The 22,069-nt window shown below is 41.2% G+C and overlaps 1 protein-coding gene across 1 annotated transcript in view; it reads right to left on the bottom strand.

Annotated features, from left to right (window-relative positions):
* The window catches only part of LOC120937689 (sodium/calcium exchanger 1), a 641,159-nt gene that overhangs the window by 531,571 nt on the left and 87,519 nt on the right, over positions 1 to 22,069 (bottom strand). The window contains exon 2 of the mRNA XM_040351100.1: positions 16,820 to 16,878. The gene's annotated coding sequence lies outside the window, so the exon portion shown is untranslated. The remainder of the gene's footprint in view (positions 1 to 16,819; positions 16,879 to 22,069) is intronic.

Here is a 22,069-nt window from a genome sequence, read left to right on the forward strand (position 1 = left end):
TGCAAAACTAGACTAGATTAAACGCAGCCTGTATTAAAAAAACATTGTATGTAGGCTTTCATCACTAATTTCTCCTTCCAAAAATGTAGCCTGACTGTCATGTTGATCCAATGGCTTCAGTAAATCTGTAAAACTATTGCATAGCCAACATAGGCCATGGCCTAGGGGGCCAGGGCTGTCTGAAGACACACAGTCCCCTACACGTCATTTTTCTAACAGTAACACATTCACAAGTTGAAGAACAGGTTTGAGACTACTGCCCTGTCTGCCAGTCCATTCCAACTGGGTCCCTATTTTGTTTTCGCTGCTAGAATACAGTTTTGCTTACCTATGCTTTATACATTCTGGGTCAGTATATCTGAAGTGCTAATACTTCATTTGTTTCTACTACATGGACATCCTCTCTGCCCCAAGCAAGACATGCTCTCTTTGGACCGGATACAAAGGCTTGCCATTAAACTAGGGAATGCTGTACATCAGGGATATGCAATTAGCGGACCTCCAGCTGTTGCAAAACTACAAGTCCCATCATGCCTCTGCCTCTGGGTGTCATGCTGGTGGCTGTCAGAGTCTTGCTATGCCTCATGGGACTTGTAGTTCTGCAACAGCTGGAGGTCCACTAATTGCATATCCCTGCTGTACATCATCTGATTTTGATGTTCATCCAAGGTATATCAACTTCCGAAAATTCATATTTGCATATTTGTGAATATTATTGCAGCAACACTTTTTTACTTTAAGCAACTTGTGTTTTAGCTACAGTGGCCATTAAGGAGGCTTCCTTGTGCCTCCTTAAAGTGGAGTACCACTCAAAAGTGTAACTTCCGCTTTAAGCACTCCTCACCCCCTTACATGCCACATTTGGCATGTATTTTTTTTGGGGGGGGAGTGGGGGCTTTGCTAGGAGTGGGACTTCCTGTCCCACTTTCTACTTCCACCTACGGGCCACTTAGGCAACTCCTGCTCTGCCCCTAGGCGGCCCCTCCCTGGGACACGTGACTGGTCCCAGGAGATCTCCTGTACATTCTGGGAGCACAGCGCAATTTGCGCAGTGCGTGCCCAGCCGTGAAGCCGAAAGCTGTCCCGGCCGGGTGCCCAGAATAGCAATGGAGGCGCTGAGGAGAGGGCAGAGGAGCGACGCTCCGGGTGGCCGCATTGCTGGACCGTGGAACAGGTAAGTGTTTGTAGCTGCTGACTTTTAATAAACAAAAAAAGGTTGGAACTCCGCTTTAATGACCAAACTTTATAAAGATTTATTACCCATTTATGTATTGGCGAACACATTGTATAAAGGTCCATAATATATATAGGCTACAGTGAACATTGGTATTTTATTAACACCAGCCTGCATGAGGCCAAGTAGCCCACAGGGACCACCAGAATCTAGAATGATATGATAGTTGGTCTGCAGACATGATGTCAAACCTTTTCACCATTTACACTGTTCTATTGTATGCAATATAATGTATGTGCATCTGTGTAAAAGTAGACCACTGTTAATTGCTATTTATATTAAAATGGTCATATGACATAGCCACATTATAAATTAACTAACTCTACAACTGATTCGGTAAAGGAGGCATTCAGTAGAATTCAATAAAAAGGCTTAAACCTATGTTAGAAGACTCTAGTTCTAGGACTCTGTCATTCCTGAATCCTGACTCCTGAGTTCACTTTTGAAAGACCCTCCCTTGGGGAGGTTCACTAATCAATAACTGACATCTGGTCAGTAATGTTAGCTAATTGTTAAAGAATCTTATTATTAGAACATGGAACTTGCTGCTGTAGAAGGCCTAAATGGTAGGGAAACCCAATGTGTATCTGTACATGGGCTGCATACAGTCTTTTGGTCTACTGAAACACCTCGCACATTTAAGCAGAACTAAACTCTCCCAATCAAAATGACCTATTTTTAATCTTTATGCTGCTTGCATTAATAAATAGATAGAAAGGTATAATATATTTACTTGTTTTCAACTTTTTTTTTACATTTCTTCAGTTGCTTTCCGGTTTGTAGCCAAGGCAAATGATGTCATACATTCCAGGAGCCTTTACTGTTTTTTTTTTCTTTTATCTCGAGGAGTGGAGGAGGGGCTTTCTCATCTAAGCACACTCTCCTGCCTGCATGCTTAAGCTAAGGGCATATGGGGGCAAATCCTCAAAAAACCTGCCTAACTTAACTTTTAGCAGTTAAGTTACACTGGCGGAAAGTTTCTACCTAAGTGCCCGATCCACAAAGCACTTACCTAGAAATTTTCGGCTGTGTAACCTAAGTGCCTCCGTCGCAAGGCGGTCTTCTCATCCAGGGGCCGATGACAATTTAAATGAGGCGCGCTCCCGCGCCGGACGTTCTGCGCATGCGTGTGACGTCATTTTTCCCGACGGGCAGCGCGCGAAATTACGTTACGTCGGGCTTTGTGGATTGCGACGGGACAATAAAGTTGCTTCGGGAAAAAAAAAAGTTACGCGGCGAAAAATAAAATTTGAAATTTAAAAAAAAACGCGGCGATCGAAAAAAAGGTATGTTTTTACAAGGTGTTACTAGTTTACACCTTGTAAAAGCATCCCTAATTTTACGCATGCAAAACGTAACTTACGCAGAAAACACAAAGCTAAAAAGCTTTGTGGATCTGCCTAAGTCCTCATTTGCATACGCAAAGCGGCATTTCGACTCGAAATGCCGCCAGCGGCGGATGCGGTACTGCATCCTAAGATCCGACAGTGTAAGTCTCTTACAGATGTCGGATCTTCTGCCTATCTTTGGAAAACTGATTCTGAGGATCAGTTCCAAAGATAGGCACAGGGATACGCAGGCTGAACAGCAGTTCCGCCTGCGTATCCCTTTTGAGGATTTGGCCCATGGATTCCAGAAAGTGAACACTACAAGAATAATTTGCCCTTACTCAAGATGGCCACTAGAAATGTTAAGGGGTGTTTTTGAGTTTGCTTAGAATAGGGTTGTCCCGATACCGATACTAGTATCAGTATCGGTACCGATACCGAGCATTTGCCCGAGTACTTGTACTCAGGCAAATGCTCTGATGCTTCGCCCGATACCTGGACAGTCAGGGTGATCAGTGCGGTGGGGGAGTTACAAACACTGATCACCCTGTATAGATTGCAAAGTCTGACAGCCGTTTCTTCCCCCCATCCCCAGCGGCTTTTAGCTGCTTTAGTGAAATCAGCTGTGACTTGTAACTCTCCCACACACGATCACCGCTGACTGTCCCCGTATCCTCCTCCAGCCCCCCTCCGTTCTGCTGCTGTCCCCCTCCATGATTTTGTCACCCTCTGTTCTCCTCTTTCTCCTTCTCCATGCTGCTGTCACCCTCCGTTCTCCTCTGTGTCCTTCTCCATGCTGCTGTCACCCTCCATTCTCCTCTGTGTCCTTCTCCATGCTGCTGTCACCCTCCGTTCTCCTCTTTCTCCTTCTCCATGCTGCTGTCACCCTCCGTTCTCCTTTGTGTCCTTCTCCTTGCTGCTGTCACCCTCCGTTCTCCTCTTTCTCCTTCTCCATGCTGCTGTCACCCTCCGTTCTCCTCTGTGTCCTTCTCCATGCTGCTGTCACCCTCCATTCTTCTCTTTCTCCTTCTCCATGCTGCTGTCACCCTCCATTCTTCTCTGTGTCCTTCTCCATGCTGCTGTCACCCTCCGTTCTCCTCTGTGTCCTTCTCCATGCTGCTGTCTCCCTCCGTGTCCCCCTTGATGCTGCTGTCCCCCGGCTCCTTACTTTTCCGAATGTACAGATGTAAACAGATGTTTACAAGATGTTTACAATGCTTCAGTTTATGAATGGAGAGGAGCCGCTGTCTTCTCTCCATTCATTTTCAGTGCAGCTGAGGCTGCTGAGAAAGGGACTGGGGAGTCTGTGTCCCTAGTCCCTTTCCCTGTCTCAAAGGGGAGATGTCAGGGGTCTGTTAAGACCCCTGATATCTCACAAAGCCCCCCAACAGGGCTGATAAAAAAAAAAGAATTGCAATAAATAATAAAAAAAATTATTGTAAAAAATAATAAAAAAATAAATAAAAAACACACTGCCCCACCCCCCCATAAAAAAATAAAGCATTGTAAAAATAAATAAATAATAAAAAAAAAATGTAAAAAAAAAATTTGACTTCACACAAAGGGCACGCATGTGCACATCTCTAGCAAAATGCACGATTCTGTTAGGAACAGATTATAACATAGGCAAGTGATTCACCTGTTCCTCTGCAAGACAGGTTTCATCATGCTACACAAAAAAATATGGTGATGTCCTCAACAAATATCAATTCTTTATCACTTTGCCTTGAATATAATTGGTATTTAAATGCAGGAAGGGGGCAATAATAAAAATGTTAATCACAACATTATTGCAGAGGTTTTATTCATCTAGCCAGAATTTATATTTATCACTATCAATCGCCTAATCCTCTTCCATTGCACATTACTTTATGAGACAGCACTGCATTATTCATTTTAATATTGTTAATTCTTTCCCTAGATGCTTTGAACTAACTTTTTTAGATCAAGCATTTTCTTTTTTAAGAGAAGAGAGAATATAATTTGTGTATTGTGCAATACCCCTGCATACTGAGAAATTCTGCTGACCGGAAGCTAAAATGATAATCGCTATATACTGTAGCGTTATAATTAAAAATGTTGACTGGCTGTAGGTGTAATATGGAAATAAAGTAGAATTATTGTCTCCCATTAAATGCCTGTGTGCTGCAGCACTAAAGTGTTACTAAGCCCACAACAGTAAAATCAGTGTGTATATTTCCATAAAGAATGCTTGTTATACTCACCGTGGAACCTAAGGGGTTAATCCTCTGGATTGTGTAAAAAGGCTTTTTGATAAATTGTTCTCTGATCCTCACCTTCTTTTACTTTCCCCAATCCATCTACTGATAGCACAGAGCTCTATGAGGCATTCTGCACATGCTCAGTTTGGTGTGTATTGTTAGAGAGTTTTTTTTTCTGGGGGAGGGTGCATATGATCAGCACAGGGCCATTCAGCACTGTAGGAAAAATAATCTGCACTCCAGTTGATGCTCTTTAAAAAAATTGTTGTTTTTATTTATAAGCCACAGTGAACAAACACAATTGAAAACAGTTGACACGTTTCAGCCTATATGGCCTTAGTCATAACTCATCAGCACTGTCCAGACATAAATAATTCAGGGGTCATGCAGCCTCATAGGACAGTCAGAGGACAATGAAAACTCCTTCTACAAGCTTTAACCAGTGCTCTGCCGGGCACTGATATAAGTCACAAGACTGCTATATACTGCTGATGAAAAACGTTTTTTTTTTTAGCAGTTTATTTTTAATAAAATAATTGCATGTCCACGTTCTGTGTACTGTGGGAGACCAGATATAGTGAATGTAGGGTACTGGGTTTGTACTGCAATAATAACTGCATCTGCACATACAATGTACTCTAAGGCCCCTTTCACATGTCCGTTCCGCCTGTCCGTTCATTACAAGTCCGTTAACGGACTTGTAATGAATCCCTATGGGAACGCGTCCGTTAGCGGATGGAGCATCCGCTAGCGTCCGCGTCCGTCGGGATCCGGTTTTCGGACGGAAGAAAACCCTATTTTTCTTCCGTCCGGCGGAACGGAACTGATGCAGACGGACAGACGGTCCGTCTGCATCCGGTTCCCCATAGGGCAGAGCGGAGCTGAGATTCCCGCTGAGCCGACGGAGCAGGCAGGACAAACTGAAAGGACGTCTGAAAGGACCCTTAGTCTGCCAGAAAACTTCCACAAATACCTGCCAGTGACGTCCACCTAATGCAGCCTTATGTAATGGTGTGGCTACAGTGCTACACTGCTGCAGAACTGAAAGTTGAAATGTCTCATGTCTGCCTTGCCTGGTTGGATGAAGAAATGTTGATGGGGATGTCCTATCTGCATTATCACTGCATATTCTCAAGTCTAGATTATCAATCAGGGCCACACCTAGTCCTACTCACTACTTTCTTGATTAACAGCACTGCCTCTGTTGCTGAAACCCTTCCAATGTGAGCTGCAGTGGGAGGGAGAGCATGCAAGTGAGAAATAAAGAAGGATTTGGCTCAGTAAAGAAAGTTTTTTTTTCCACAAGGTTTGTGCATCACATAGTAACTGGATTCGATTTAGACTTGAAACAGGAGCCTTTAGTTGTACTTTAACTCATTCCCGATGAGTGTACACATATATTTAGCCTCATGGAAGTGGGTCTTTATCCATGGGGACACATATATGTGCTGCTGTGTTTGTGCTAAAAGCATGCTGCAACGCTCCCAGCACAGAGACCAGGATGTCATACCAACAATTGGGAACCGGGAGGCCCAGTTCTTGATCACCTGGTTGCTGTGATAGCCTCTGATTAGCTATCACAGTGACCAGTCATTGTGGAGCTCCCTGTGCTGTTTTCTCCTCTTGTATGGAGAAAAAGATACATTGTATTTTTTTCTCCTTGCTAGAGGAGAAAAAAAAGTGTGTGTAAAAATAAATAAACAAATAATGAAAAATAAAGATAAAATAGCTAGATCAGGGTTTGATCTAGGTCAGTGTCTACGTCAGTGTCAGGGTTAGGTTTCATTCAGATGAGGCGGACTCTGTCGCTACGGAGTCCGCTAGCTCAGCAGGAGATCTCTCCACTGATCTCTGCTGAGCTGGCGGACGAAAGGTCCCTCTCTGCTCACTGAGCCGGGAGGGGCTTGTCGAGCGCCGCTGTCTCCTATGGAGAGATCTGATGAAAACGGACAGAATTTTTTTTTTAAATTGACGGCGGAGTACCCCTTAATATCCATATCAGACCTGAAGGGCCTGTTAATGGAATTTGGGGGGACCCCCACGTTTTTTTTTTTTTTTTATATGAATGAATCATCTCTGTAATTGCCAGAGCCGACAATTCATTAGAGCCACAAAGCCGGTTTTTAATGCCTTTTTTTCTTTCAGAAATGACACTTTGTGCAGGGACAGTTCTATGTACGGCAAACATGCGCTTTTTCACATGCTGACTTTACACCCCCCCTAGGTACGAAATTTAAAGTAATATTACACTATTATTGTTTCACTTTTAGCATTATTAAATTCACTGCTCCTGAAAAAACTGCCTTTTTTAAAACTTTTTTTGCATTGATACATGTTTCCTGGGACAGGACCCAGGTCCCCACACACTTTTTAGGACAATAACTTGCATATTAGCATTTAAAATTAACACTTTAGATTTCTCCCATAGACTTTAACAGGGTGTTCAGCGGCTTTTCGAATTTGCCGCGAACACCCCTAATTGTTCGTTGTTCGCCGAACAGGCGAACAGGCAATGTTCGAGTCGAACATGAGTTCGACTCGAACTCAAAGCTCATCCCTAATCGCCATATGTCTGATTTTAGCGGATCGGATCGGGTCGGATGTCAGCGGACATGTCACCGCTGACATCCGATGCTCCATAGGCTTGCATGGAATGGCCGTTCGGGTCCGCCGACAAAACTTAAAGGGGGACCTGAATGGTCCGACCGTGTGAAAGGGGCCTTAGAGTTAATGCCCTGGGACTGTGAAGTCATAAGAGGCAGGGTTAGCGGGTGACATCAGGAAGGGGCCCTTGTCCTCATCAACAAGGTGGGCAAGGTGCTTTGGGGTGTTGAGGGCATGCGGCTCGGTACGGCTCAGGAGGGGGGGCGCTCGCTTGTCCCCACCCCCTTTCCTGACCGGCCGGGCTGGTGCTGGGATAAGGGTCTGGTATGGATTTTGGGGGGACCCTACGCTGTTTTTTTGGCTAGGGGGTTCCCCTTAATCCTTACCAGACCGATGGGCCCGGCATGCTTATGAAGGGGAAACCCATGCCGTTATAGAAAAAAAAATGGCGTGGGGTTCCCCTTCATGCACAAGTCGTACACAAGTCGCATGTCAAAGTCAAATTTGTTAATACGGAATCCGACTTTGATCTGACTTTAGAAAAAAGTAGTGCAGCAACTACTTTGAAGTCGGCACCAATATGAATGGTAGCCATTCAAAATCATGGAGAATGACTTGTCATACGATTTTTGCAGTCCAAAATAGTGTTGAGCGGAATACGCCATATTCGATTTCGCGATATATCACAAATATATAGCCGAATATTCGTGAAATATTCGCTAAAATCGAATATTCATGATATTTTATCCCAAAAAATTTTTTGCGAAATTTCGCTGATGCGAATGCGAAACTGATTGCGAAATTTCGCTAATGCGAATGCGAAATTGATTGCGAAATTTTGAAACATTCAATTTCACCTGCCCTTTGGAAAAAGTGTGGTTTTACGTAATGGACCCTGCAACTAACAAGGTATTAATAAAATAAATACATTATTATATAGATTTGAGGGTTTACTTTGACCAATTTGTATATTGATTAGTTTAATAAATATTGAATAACCATAGATTTGGAAAATACAAGTAAACCGTTTACGTTGACATCTCTTAAATGTCTTTATGTTAAACAGTTATTATTCTCATTAAAGAGGTGAAATGCAAATGATGGTGACACGGGACAAAAGATGGAAAATTCTTTGAAGATGTGATACACTGGAAAAACGCACAGAAACACTCCACTCTCTCCTATGACAACTGTGGTAGGAGAACTCTGATTGGCTCTGATGCAAAAGAAGGGCGGAGAAAGTATTCGCGAATATTCGGAAATCGAATATTCGCGATTGCGAATATTCGGCAACATAAAAGGATCGCCTCAGCTTAGCTACTCGGCCCAGGGTCTCTAATCATACCAGCAATGCTTTTAGACGTCGATGGAGATCACTAGGATGTGATCTGTTTTAAAAATAAAATTGAAAAAATACGAATATTCGGAATAGCGAATATTGGCCGCGAAATTCGAGTTATTCGCAAATATTCGAATATGCCATATTCGTAACGAATATTCGCAATGCGAATATTCGTGAGCAACACTAGTCCAAAATCGTGGGACAAATCGTATAAGTGCGAAAGGGGGCTAAAGCTCAATCCTTTATTCATATTGCTAGAAGTGATGAGGAATACCATTACAGTGTTTTCTGTGATATAGTTTTTAAAGTCTCTCAGTAACTTTACAAATTTGCAGCAAATACTTCCTGACATGTTACAATACACATTAGTAATATACCGTATTTATTTTTTTAAAAACCCTCTAGCTTTTACCATTACAAAGGTATTCTTGAACTCCAGAAAAGTGACTTTGCCTAGACTGAGATCAGTCATCATCAGTTTGCTGCAGGCAGTAGTAAGCATTTCCAAAATCTCCTTTTCCCGAGTGATCATTTGGACAATGAAATTGAAAGGGTCTGTATTGTCTGGCTTTTGCTCACTTTTTTTACAAACTGTTTTTATTGAGATAGAAATTTTACAGTATAAAACAGTAAGACGGGATTTTAAATCCACATCACAAAAGAACTGTAAGGTGGTACAAGGATAATACATAAAACAGACTTCTCCAGTAACCAGGCCAAACAAAAAATACCATGGATCATGACCCTGGAAAAAATGGTCAGTATCCTCCAAGACACAGGTACACAATTTGAGGCCACTTGGAAGCCATGGGCAGATTACATGCACATACACCAAACACCCTTGTAGGAATTGGAAAAACTGATGAGGTAGAACATTACATAGTTACATAGTTACATAGTTAGTCAGGTTGAAAAAAGACACAAGTCCATCCAGTTCAACCACAAAAAAATAAACAAACAAAATGAAAAACACAGTACAATCCCATACACCCAACTCCATACCCACAGTTGATCCAGAGGAAGGCAAAAAACCCCAGCAGAGCATGATCCAATTTGCTACAGCAGGGAAAAAATTCCTTCCTGATCCCCCGAGAGGCAATCGGATGTACCCTGGATCAACTTTACCTACAAATCTTAGTACTTAGTTATATTATGTACATTTAGGAAATAATCCAGGCTTTTCTTAAAGCAATCTACTGAGCTGGCCAGAACCACGTCTGGAGGGAGTCTGTTCCACATTTTCACAGCTCTTACTGTGAAGAAACCTTTCCGTATTTGGAGGTGAAATCTCTTTTCCCCTAGACGTAAAGAGTGCCCCCTTGTCCTCAGTGTTGACCGTAAAGTGAATAACTCAATACCAAGTTCACTGTATGGACCTCTTATATATTTGTACATGTTGATCATATCCCCCCTTATTCTCCTCTTCTCAAGAGTGAATACATTTAGTTCTTCTAATCTTTCCTCATAGCTGAGCTCCTCCATTCCTCTTATCAGTTTGGTTGCCCTTCTCTGCACTTTCTCCAGTTCTCAGATATCCTTTTTGAGAACTGGTGCCCAAAACTGAACTGCATATTCCAGATGAGGTCTTACTAATGATTTGTACAGGGGCAAAATTATATCTCTCTCTCTGGAGTCCATACCTCTCTTAATACAAGAAAGGACTTTGCTCGCTTTGGAAACCGCAGCTTGGTATTGCATGCCATTATTGAGCTTATGATCTACCAAAACCCCCAGATCCTTCTCTACTACGGATCCCCCCAGTTGTACTCCCCCTGGCATGTATGATGCATGCATATTCTTAGCCCCTAAGTGCATAACTTTACATTTATCAACATTAAACCTCATCTGCCACTTAGTCGCCCAATTAGACAGAGCATTGAGGTCGGCTTGTAAATTGGAGACATCCTGCAACGTTTCGTAAGGACATCCTATTATTTTTTTTCTCTCCCTCTATCTCCTTCCTTTCCTGTCCTCTTCTCCTCCCTACCTTTCTCATCCTATTCTTCCCATTTTATACCATCTATTCTAAATATTACCTTGTACGGTTGGCAGACGACTATAGAAGGACACATTCCCACCAGTTTAAGTAACTTTTAATCTGTAAGATGGGTGTGCCGCTCCCCTCTCCATGACACAGCTTGTACCCATTTAGGGTGTCCGGAGGTGGGTGACTCTTCCCCCTCCTCATGCTTGGGAATAGATCCAGTGCCCACTAACCAAAGGTGTCTATGGGTATCACTTTGATAAACGGTATTTGATATATTGTCTTACTACGTGATTTCTGTTACAATGTATAACTGAATACGCCAATGTTTCTTTATTCTTTCTGAGGAAAAATTCAATAACAAATATCCAAAATAAAACAGACACTTGTGGAAACTGTTCAAAAAATATATGATGTCTAATAGCTAAAAAAATAAGAACATTCAGCTTATTCAGCAACCTAGTATTGGACCCGGGGATAATGCTGAGTAGTAATTCTATCTCAACTTCAAAAAAAAATTTCAACTGTAAAAGCTCAATTTCAAATAAAACAGAGCATAAAACCATTGCATGAAAACCTGGAAAGATGGAATTTGAAACTGCTAAGTAAAATCAATCCCGATGGCGGTAAATGAACCAAGACCAAGTCCCACTTAGCGTCAAAGCTAGATATGGAATCATGCAATGTATGACATTTTTTTCCCATCATCATTATCTGGTCAATACGTGTAATAACTTGAGAGAACGGTACCATATTCGATTTCCAGTTTAGGGCGAATGTCCATTGCATAGCAACACAGATGTTATCGATACGTTTTAATAGGTGTTTAGGAATATCTGGGATTTTTTCCAATAAAAGGCAATGTAAATGTGTCAGAGCAAGATGCCTAACCGCAAGCATGTCCACCAGGGTGAACAACTCATTCCAGGTAGGTTGTAATCTATTACAATCCCAGAACACGTGCAGAAAGGAGCCCAGCCACGAAAACAGGAGGGGGAAACTTGTGGGTAAATCGTATGTAATAGCGGGGGGGGGGGGGGTATAGTATCAGCGAGTAAAAACTGTAATCGCCGTCTCGCGTATGGTTAGGGAATTTGTGCAGTTACGCATGTTCTGCCATTTCGTCTCCAATTCCTGTATGTCAAATTCTAAGTTTAACTCCCGTTGCCAGTCTGACATGCACTTCAGAACTTCATTACCCCCTATACAATTCTATGGAACTCCAAAAAACAAGCAGGTAGGTTGTCAGAACGAGGTAAACTGCAGTAAATTCTGAAAAACCTAAGACGCGTCTCCAAATGATATCAAAAGTACATCACATTTGTCAATTGAAGACTGACTGCACAGGTTCTAATTCTGAGCAAGTCACAAGGTAAGAGGAAGCAGCAGGTGGCTGATCTGTGTCAGAGTAAAAGAGTACCTGTCACTCCCTCGATACTATCACATATTGTTCTTGCCAGTCTCCTTGTGATGCAATTAGGCTAAACAATTTAAAACTGTACAGAAAAATAATATATGTTTAGAAAATTAAGACACATTTACACAAGGTGTTTTAGGTTTCCCCCAGATCCAATCAGATAAAAAAATGACTTTTAGGATCAGGTTTACATCTAAGTGACAAACTGTAAACTTTATTTAATGTGTCACCTACTTACATTTTTAGAAATCATAGTTTCTTACCCATTTGTATATGCAGACATTTTTGAAACTGGTAATATTTGGGTTTGCAAAAACATTTGGTGCACACAAAGTGGATTTATATTCTTTGTGGTTCTGGCGTTTTTTTTTTTACATCGATTTTGTTGCGATTTGCATTTTGTGTTTTTTTGACGGGGATTCGTTTTTAGGCATATTTAAATACGCAAAACGAGGTAAAAATGCACTATATGCTTATTTACAGCTTCTCCATTGAAAGCTATTGAACCAAAAAAGCAAAAGGGCACAGTTTTGCGTTTAAAAAAAGTCCCTGACCATTTCCAAAAACGCAGAGGCCCAAAAATGCATTGATGTGAACATGTTCCATAGGAACCCATGTCCTGCATTTCTGTAAAAAGCATGAAAAAACGACTTGGTGTCAATGGAGCCTTAAAGTGGTTGTAAACCCTTACAGACCACTTTTGACTACAGGTAAGCCTGTAATAAGGCCTTTCTGTAGGTACCAAGGATATCTCCTAAACCTGCGTGGTTTAGGAGATATCCCCAGTATCAGCATGTGCCAACGTCATGGGCACATGCGCACTGAAGAAACAGACCAATCGCATCGTTTCTTCAGCTGAAGTGCCGTTGCCGGCGGCTCCCGCATGCATGCGTGGGAGTGACGTCATCATGGCTGCAGCTAATCACAGCGCCGGAGCCCATGATATCCGAAAATTACTCCAGGAGACATGACGCCAGTCAGAGCAGTGTGCCGGGAACGCTGCGGGGGCTTCGATCTAAGTTAAGTATTTCATAATGAGCTAGTATGGTATTTTTTGTGGGTGTACAACCACGTTAAGGTGTTAGTTGAACTTCAAATATTTCATTACAGGTCTGTACAGCAGTGGTCTCCTATTGTTATAAATTGGACACATAACAATATAACAATTGGAACCTCAATAACCAATTTAATAGCCACATGAAAGGTTGGAATATAATCTAAGATATTTTTGCCACTGAGGCCACGGTAAAATATTGAGAATGTCCTCAGAAGCGTATGATTTAGTGTTTCACTTTTTATTGCCCAGCACAAAGCAAACATTTTTCTCCCAAAGCAAGGGTTACTGTAAGACATTTATTACCATCCGTATACTCCATGGGATGACAAATGTCTGGCTGAGTAACTGCATTGCAGAGGATCACCAACATCTGTGGCCTACAATTACTGATAAAATAATATTTCTATCTATTTGGCAATTTGATTACCCTGATGTTACATTTGGACTGTTTATGGTTTAATGTAGTCAATCTTTTAACTTGCACTAAGCGAAAAACAAACATTTGTTATAAGGCAAAAAGAAATAGAGCAGATCGTCACCACTGCCAGATTTATCAGAGGATCGAAAGAGCTTTGGAATGATACACAAAGTTGTTATCTACACGAATGCTTTTGGAAAGTAGCAACATTCCATCTATTTTGACACGCTCAGAAAATCACTTACCTTTTCACAAAACACATGGTGCTTGGTATACATGTGAACAGTCAAGTTTGATTTTGACATACATTATCTGATATAGAGTATGTACAAAGGCACCGTTTCCTGGCCAGCATAGCCAGGGACACTTCTTTTTTTTTCTCAATCAAAAGCCAGGGACACTTCTAACCAAGGCAATCTGTGCTTGTTAAGATGGTGTAAAGGGCAGGGGAGACATTGGGGGTCTATTAGACCCCTAATGTCTCCATAAAGAGTACCTGTCACCTGCCAACTAAAAGAAAAAAGTAAAAAATAAATAAATCACCTACACCTAGTGCTGCCCACTTCTTTCTGGATTGACAGCACTGCCTCCTTTGCTGAAGCCCTCCCACTGTGAGCTGTAGTGATTTGGAGCTTGTAAGACACAGATAAAGTAGGATTTAGCTTGTTATAGTTTTTATTTACTTCACAAGGGTCACCATGGTACTATTGTAATAGAGGTTTTTGCAAGTACAGAGACACGTAACAAAAACCACCAGCCAGTCATAAGCCTGCCATCACACAAAGAGATAACATGGTAAGTAACAGAATATGTGGCATAGTTACAAGCATTGAACTGCACAAGAAAATATGATCACAGATAATGGATGAATGAAGTAACTTGTATAGCGCAACAAACGCGAACTAAATCGCCTCAAGGCGCTTTAATGGGTATTAGCAATGGAATCAAATAAATCCAGAGCTGTAATGCTACGTGTACAGTAAATAATCTAATATTTGTATGCCCATGCTAAGGTAGAAATACAATTAAATAATAATACTAACAGCAAAGTGCTACAAATTAGTGCATGAGCTGCTGCTGGAAAAAAGGTATGTGGCCCCTTTAAATATATATATGCTGTTCCCTAGCGCTGTCCCATTAAATTATACAATTCATACATATACAACATAAATCATAAAAAATGATCAAAGTCCTCTCAACAAATCACAAAAGTGCTTTCTGCAAAGTACAATCAGTGTTTCAAATCTTCTTATGTGTGATAAGGTGCCGTGCTGCCCTTCTGTGCCCTCACTCACCAGATTATGAGTGTAATTGCACCTGTCACAGATGACTGCTCAGATGTTGTTTCTCCAGCTCCTCCCAGATTATGAATGTGAATACACCTATCATAGACAGTGATGACTGGTGCCAACCCCCCCCCCCCCCCCGGGCAGCAAACAGACCACTAGACTCCCCCCCCCCCATTGGGTGGTACTCACGCATGCTCTTGGAGGCAATGTAGAGATGTGTCTGGAGATTGGAAGGCCATGCGTCCGATGCTCCGCATGTAGATTAGGGGGTCGGATATATTAATAGGGGGGCCTGTATGGAGTGGCTGCCACTGATCATAGGTATATGTATGAATATATATATATATATATATATATATATATATATATATATACATATATATATATATATATATATATATACATATATATATATATATACATGCTATACTTTGCTGATGCCCCTGAAAGCTGGAAATCACTGAAGTAGGTACAGCTTCTCCAATGATCTCCCCTTGCCTCTGGGTTCCATGTTGATTGGCTGCCCTGCTGCATTCTAAAAATTGGAGGTCAGCCACTCGGACGAGGTGGAGAGTGTGACATCACCACCCTGCCTCTCCACCTCGTCCAACCAGAACTCAGAACTCAGATTCAGAAATGGCAAAGTATTTTTTAACTGGTGCCTGTGTCAAGTGGCCAACCTCCTCAGTTCAGGCTGCCCTTGAAACGGAACCCAGAAGCAAGTGAAGATCACTGGAGTGGCAGTATGTACTTCACCGACTTCCATCTTCCAGAATCATAGGGCAGCTATGGCTCATCTATATAGTTACATAGGTCTAAGCTGGACCAATGTAACTACAGTATGTATAAAATACATACGCCTGGAATTACTCTTTAAAACTCCCTCCAATGTTTGCTACATGACTGAAGGCGTAGACACTTTGTGAATTGATCTCTGCTAAATACGAAGATAAAGCGCAGATTCGTAGATTCAGCAGAGAATGAGATCATGGATCTGGTCCTTCAGACATGTGGTTAGCAATGAAAGTTACCTTGTGGACTCTATGAACTTGGAGGGTTTTTAATATTGTTTTTTATTCATACTTGGGGTTTTTAAGCAGCTGCTGTTTATTTATGATGCCTCGTACACACGACCAGTTTTCCCGTCGATAAAACTGCCATGACAGCTTTTGGCAGGGAAACTTAGCCGTGTCTATGCTCCATGTTCTCTTTTTTCCTGTTGCGATTCCCGGCGGTCTCTTTTTCCAGCAGTTTCCCTATGGGAAACACTGCGGTGGAGCATACACACGGCTGGGATTCCCGGCCAAAGCTCTCACCGCAGTTTTCCCAATGGGAAAATCTCTGGTGTGTACAGGGGGAGAGATACCGAGCAGGTTCTGGGTTTCCCCCCGGGATTCCCAGCTGACCTTTTAACGCCGGGAATCCCGGTCGTGTGTACAGGGCTTAAGTCATATTGCACTATTCATTATCTTTTTGCTCACAGGCCTTAATTGCTGTTTCTTGAGCGCTGAGTGGCGCTTTTTCAGATAGCGACAGTATAAGCATCCTGGTTTACAATGAAAGTTACCTGTAATCAATTTTTCTTCAAGGAAGGTATATTGTATCTTGACTCTTTTTTAGCTGTTCTAGCAAGATTGTTAACAATCTCTGGTAACATTTGAGTTTGTGTCCACTTTAATATATTTTAACCAGTCATTAGCGCTATATATTAAAAACAATTATTTAATAGTAGTTTCAGCTGCTACAAAAATAATTAAAGTCCAACTATATAAAACTAGTGGTCCTTATCTAGTCACTTTCCTTCTATTTCTATATAATTGTTATTACTTTTGGCAAACAAGGGAAATTAAAAGTAGAGTACAGATACTTTAAGAACTTCTAAGTCTTTCTTCCCAAATGAGAAAGAACTGAAGGTAAAACTCACCCTTGTCGTTCAGAGAAAGATGTAGTCCTCCTTCCACTGCATCCGATTCCTATAAACAGCTGGCAAGAAAAAAAAAATGCAAATCATATTATTTGAAGAATGAAATAAGCAGTCTATTCTATTTTTAGACACAGAATAGAAATCTTTAATGTCTTCATCAAATTGAAATGAACTGGAACATAGACTGACATAGAATGAATCATCTTCGCCCAAATAAGTACCGTAGCTCGAAGAAGAGCTAATGCTGTGTGAGTTACCCGGGAAGTACAGTATGTCATTGTTCTGCAGAGAGGGTATGTTAATTGAAAATCTCTAAATGAAATCAAAATAATTTAATCTGAGAGGGCAAAAGAGTCATGTTGCTTGGATTTGTGTAGCTAAAGCTCTTTGTTTATCTTTCTCCAGCTCTTTCATTATTTTTTTTTCCTTTTCGTCATACATTAGTTTACTTTTTTACGTATTTATTTTATGTAATATTTATTTTTTGTAAATGTGTTTAATTTGTATATAAAAAAAATATAAAAAAAAGAAAAAGAAAAAATCATGAAATGCTAGTTACTTATAAAACAATCATCACTTTGTTTTATCTATCGTTTGATTAAATACATTCTCATAAAGATTACACTGAAAAAATGTACAGGCAATTCTGTAAAGCAAAAATTCTTACACATCTAGCAATAGATAATGTTGTAATCACAGTCATCTCTCTTTTATGGAGAGTTTTCCAAAGTATATGATGCCACATCTCCTTTGAATTGATATATGAATACATCTATTGCATGTCAGCCTGGGACTGTCAGTTGAAGCATTGTTAACCACTTAAGCCCCGGACCTTTAGGCAGCTAAATGCCCAGGCCAGGTTTTGCGATTCGGCACTGCGTTGCTTTAACAGACAATTGCGCGGTCGTGCGACGTGGTTTCCAAACAAAATTGGCGTCCTTTTTTCCCCACAAATAGAGATTTCTTTTGGTGGTATTTGTTGGTATTTGATCACCTCTGCGGTTTTTATTTTTTGCGCTATAAACAAAAATAGAGCGACAATTTTGAAAAAAATGCAATATTTTTACCTTTTTGCTGTAATAAATATCCCCCAAAAACATATATAACATTTTTTTTCCTCAGTTTAGGCCGATACGTATTCTTCTACCTATTTTTGGTAAAAAAAATCGCAATAAGCGTTTATCGATTGGTTTGCGCAAAATTTATAGCGTTTACAAAATAAGGGATATTTTTATTGCATTTTTATTAATTTTTTTTTTTTACTACTAATGACGGCGATTAGCGTTTTTTTTAGTGACTGCGACATTATGGCGGACACTTCGGACAATTTTGACACATTTTTGGGACCATTGTCATTTTCACAGCAATTGTGAAAATGACAGTTGCAGTTTGGGAGTTAACCACAGGGAGCGCTGAACGTGTTAGGCTTCACCTAGTGTGTGTTTACAACAGTAGGGGGGTGTGGCTGTAGGTCTGATGTCATTGATTGTGTCTCCCCTATAAAGGGGATGACACGATCGATGCGCCGCCACAGTGAAGCACGGGGAAGCCATGTTTACATACGGCTCTCCCCGTTCTTCAGCTCCGGGGAGCGATCGCGACGGAGCGGCTATAAACAAATAGCCTCGCCGTCGTCCCGGATCGCTCCCCGAGGTAAGCCGCCCGCCGCACGCAGCGGAGGGGGTCCCGATCGGACCCCCGACCCGCGGAAAGGCAAGGACGTATATATACGCCCATCTGCCTGTCCGTGCCATTTTGCGGACGTAAATAGTCATGCGGCGGGCGTTAAGTGGTTAAAAGAAAATAACTTGCCATATGTGCAGTTCACCCTATTGTATATATACTTTATATACCGTATATACTCGAGTATAAGCCAAAGACCTAATTTTACCACAAAAAAAATGGGAAAACATATTGACTCGAGTATAAGCCGAGGGTAAGAATGCAGCAGCTACTGTAAGCGGAAAAGAGGGTCAACAATGAGCTCCTCCTTGTGCTGTTCCGTGATATTAAGGATTAAGAGAGGAAAATGTTCTCGTAGTTCAAATTAGGAAAGCAGCCTAGTGTGACAACCATGGCTTACGCCATAGATACAGTGGAGTGAGTATTCATTGTAACCCTAGGGCAGGTGGTGTATCACTGGCAGGATTGCTGGATGAATAGGAAAAAAAATACTTTAATACTACCAAAACCCTCCCCGATAATATTAGGGTGATTTTAGTGAAAACATTTTTTTTTACCAATTTCACCATTGACAAAATGACCCTAAAGCAAAAACTCTTGGTTTCACTCACTGATCTATTTAGTTAAAATGTGCTTGGAAAAATAAAACATACTCATCAAAACACAGCATACAATTCCTCAAAATAGTGCCGCCTGACCTCACCGTGCCCATTGCAGAATCCGATCTGTGTACCCGAGTCCGTGCAGTGTTATATTTCTTTTATGAAGATTTTTTTTTTATTGGGTATGTTTTATCTGTGATAGACGAGAGGACGAGAGGGCGTCCGTGATAGGCAGAACACTCGGTTTCCCAGCAAACACTGTGTTCAGTATTCCGCCTATCACGGACACCCTCTCGTCCTCTCGTCTATCACGGATAAAACATACCCAATAAAAAAAAAATCTTCATAAAAGAAATGCCAATCTGTAATTTGCTACATAGCTTTGGTAAAATAAAAATAAAAAAACAATAAGCGTATATTGATTGGTTTGTGGAAAAGTTCTAGCATCTACAAACTACAGTTTTTTTTAAATATTTTTACTAGTAATGGCGGCGATCAGCGACTTATAGCGGAACTGTGATATTGCGACAGACAAATTGGACACCTAATTGACACTTTTTGGGAGCCGGTGACACTAATGCCGCGTACACACGGTCAGTCCATCCGATGAGAATGGACCGATGGATCGTTTTCATTGGTTAACCGATGAACCTGACTGATGGTCCGTCGCGCCTACACACCATCGGTTAAAAAAACGATTGTGTCAGAACCCGGTGACGTAAAACACAACGACGTGCTGAAAAAAAACGAAGTTCAATGCTTCCAAGCATGCGTCGACTTGATTCTGAGCAAGCATGGATTTTTAACTGATGGTTGTGCCTACTAACGATCGTTTTTTTCCCATCTGTTAGGAATCCATCGGTTAAATTTAAAACAAGTTGGCTTTTTTTTAACCGATGGTTAAATAACCGATGGCGCCCACACATGATCGGTTTTGACCGATGAAAATGGTCCATCAGACCATTCTCATCGGTTTAACTGATCGTGTGTACACGGCATTATACTGTGATCAGTACTAAAAAATATGCACTGCCACTGTATTAATGACACTGGCAGGGACAACATCAGTGGCGATGAAAGGGTAACTGTGTGCCTAGGTTTTGCTTGTTCACTGTGGGGGAGGTGCTTTGAATAGGGGAAGGCAAAGATTTGTGTTCCTGCTTTGTAGAAACACAGAATCAATACCTTCCCTTCGGCTTTGTTTACAGATTGTCGTTCTGCCTGTGTCATCGGCGGGTGCCAGTGAACATGGAGTCTGCGGTACCCGCCACTGGGCTCCCACTGTGTAATTAACAGTGAAATCGGGTCGCCGGTGGCGCGCGCCTCAGCACGGGAGGTGTCAGATCACATACTAGGTACGTGATCTGGCGCAGAGCGGTCGCCCTGCCGCAGTAAATGTACGGTGGGGGGTCTGCAAGTGTTTAATACATAGAATACATTAAGGTAACAAGCCTTCTGTCTTTAGAATCAGTTTAAAGAACAACTTTACCTATGTCCAGTTATCCTATAATAAGTTTCCCCCACCCCCCTAAATGCTAACCACTGTGTCAAATACTTACCTTTAGCCATGATGCAGAGATTCTCTTTTCTCAATATCAGTTATGTCAAGTTGTAAATGTTCAAGATTTAACTACTGTCATGGGGGAGCTGTCATAGCTACATACCTAGTGCTGTCTACAGAATGTCCATATCGACTATATACTGGGTATCTCAATTCCTTTTAAATAGGGCAAAATTTGAATATTTACTACTAGATACAGCTGACAGTGCACTATAATATGAATACTTTACTCTAAATTAAAGTGGAGTTCCACCCATAAATATAACATTACATCAGTAGTTTTAAAAAAATGTCATTAGTCCTTTAAGAATTTTTTTTTTTTTTTTAGATGCCTTCAAAGTGTTGTTGCTAGGCAGAATAGTTAATCTTCCCTCTTCCTGCACCTAGGTGCTTAAGCTTCCTAACCTACACCGCACAGACTCCTGGGAATGTAGTGGGTGTAACTTTCCAGGAGTCTGTGCACTCCCCAGTCTCGAAGAATCATGTGACTTGGACAGTACAGGTGCTGAAACCTGATCTGAAACCTATTACACTGCTTGTCCAGCACTGAGCATGTGAGAGATCTGCAAGGCTGAAATCCAGGAAGTCATACAGTCTGGCTTCATGATGCCCACACTTAAGATGGCCCCAGTCAATTTCTATTTTATAAAGTGCCTAAATGCTGTAACAACCTAACAAAACGGACCTTAGTTTACAGACTAACTTTACTAGAATACATTAAGCTTGTGTATTACAGGGGTATTTATATTTAAAAAAATTAAATTGTGGCCGGAACTCCGCTTTAATTAACATCTTTGTGTCATAATTATTAGAAAGCATTAACATTTTCAATGTGTCCTTTTTATTTTTTTGAAGACATGGAATAAAAGTTGATGGATGTCTGGTAGGTTCACTGGTCATTTTCACACCCTTCTGATCTGTTTTCTAGAACAATAAAATAAATAGAATATTTGATATGCTGAGAGCTCCATAGGTCTATGCTGGAAAAGCTATAATGTCCTAAAACTACCATTAGCATGTTTTCCAGACCATTTGTAGTTCAAGAGCATTGCAATCAAGTGCACCTGCGAAAATGTGCTTTTTAAAGGATAAACAGAGGTCGACTAAATGTCACATAAGTCATAAGCCAGATGCTCGAGTGTTTACCAGAACATTTAGACTTTGTACAGCATTAGTGAGATGTTTAATTTGTCCTTGATGGGTGTTGTTGGTTAGTAAAGCAAATGACAGCAATCACATAGAATGTCAGCCTACAGTACAGATAGGCAGTTGTGATCAAGCCTTTCAATACTGGGGTACAAAGTGTTTATCCCATTCCTCTGGGATACAAAAAAGTTCCTATTGTCATTTAAATCCCCTGATTACAACGTCTGTAAAGAGGATGTAAATTCTAAATGAATGTCA

This window comes from Rana temporaria, chromosome 4 (assembly GCF_905171775.1).
Source record: "Rana temporaria chromosome 4, aRanTem1.1, whole genome shotgun sequence".
In the NCBI taxonomy this organism is placed as follows: domain Eukaryota; kingdom Metazoa; phylum Chordata; class Amphibia; order Anura; family Ranidae; genus Rana; species Rana temporaria.